General features: G+C 41.7%; 1 long non-coding RNA gene across 2 annotated transcripts; it reads left to right on the top strand.

Annotated features, from left to right (window-relative positions):
* The first annotated feature begins 20 nt into the window (after positions 1-20).
* On the top strand, positions 21-537 carry LOC109508879 (uncharacterized). 2 transcript variants are annotated; one of them, XR_002166808.1, is made up of 2 exons: positions 21-207; positions 447-537. It is a non-coding gene; the product is annotated as an uncharacterized LOC109508879 (long non-coding RNA). The 2 variants fall into 2 exon arrangements; XR_002166809.1 differs by lacking the exon at positions 21-207 and adding an exon at positions 227-369.
* Positions 538-683: the final 146 nt, after the last annotated feature.

Below are 683 nucleotides of genomic sequence, written 5' to 3'. Positions count from 1 at the left end.
ATTACGGACTGATTATTAAAAGAAATGTACAGTTTTGCTAAAGATATTTTTTTACTCTTGAGCGAACGTTAGCAAGTTAGCATGCTAATTAGTTTTTTTTTTCAACCCTGCAACTTTTCTTTTTGCAATTAAGTATGTATGTCGGCATGGGCAGTAATAACAGAGTGAACACTTACTAATGCGTCCATGCCAAGACAAAGTCTGTAGGTAGGTGTGCGTTTTTGAGTTTAAAGGCGAAGCCACGTCGTCGTGCCTCTCTTTCTCACCGAATTAGAGGATGAGTTTGCGTTGAGTAATTTAGGTTTCCTCCCCTGATTGGCTTCGATGGTAACAAGTGCTGGAAGAAACGTCGTTGTAGATGATGTTGGAGTTGTGTGAAAAACGCAATTATTCATCAAGTGTCGTGTAAGATGACTAATTTATTGCTTTCTCGTGTCATGCAACAGCATCGCCAATGCCCTGGCCAGTGCAGCCTGTGAGCGATGTAAGAGTGGCTTTGCTCCCACTGAGAAGATTGTTAACAGCAATGGAGAATTGTACCATGAGCAGTGCTTCGTGTGTGCCCAGTGTTTCCAGCAGTTTCCGGAAGGACTCTTCTATGAGGTAGTGCTTCATTTCATGTAGGTCTCATTATCAAGCATGACTCACGGTAATAAAAAAAACTGTCGCTGATTACAAGCACT

The sequence above is a fragment of the Hippocampus comes genome, unplaced genomic scaffold (assembly GCF_001891065.2).
Source record: "Hippocampus comes isolate QL1 unplaced genomic scaffold, H_comes_QL1_v1.1 C16679634, whole genome shotgun sequence".
In the NCBI taxonomy this organism is placed as follows: Eukaryota; Metazoa; Chordata; class Actinopteri; order Syngnathiformes; family Syngnathidae; genus Hippocampus; species Hippocampus comes.
Note: the sequence above shows the minus strand (reverse complement) of the source record. Positions and strands in the feature narration are given on the sequence as shown.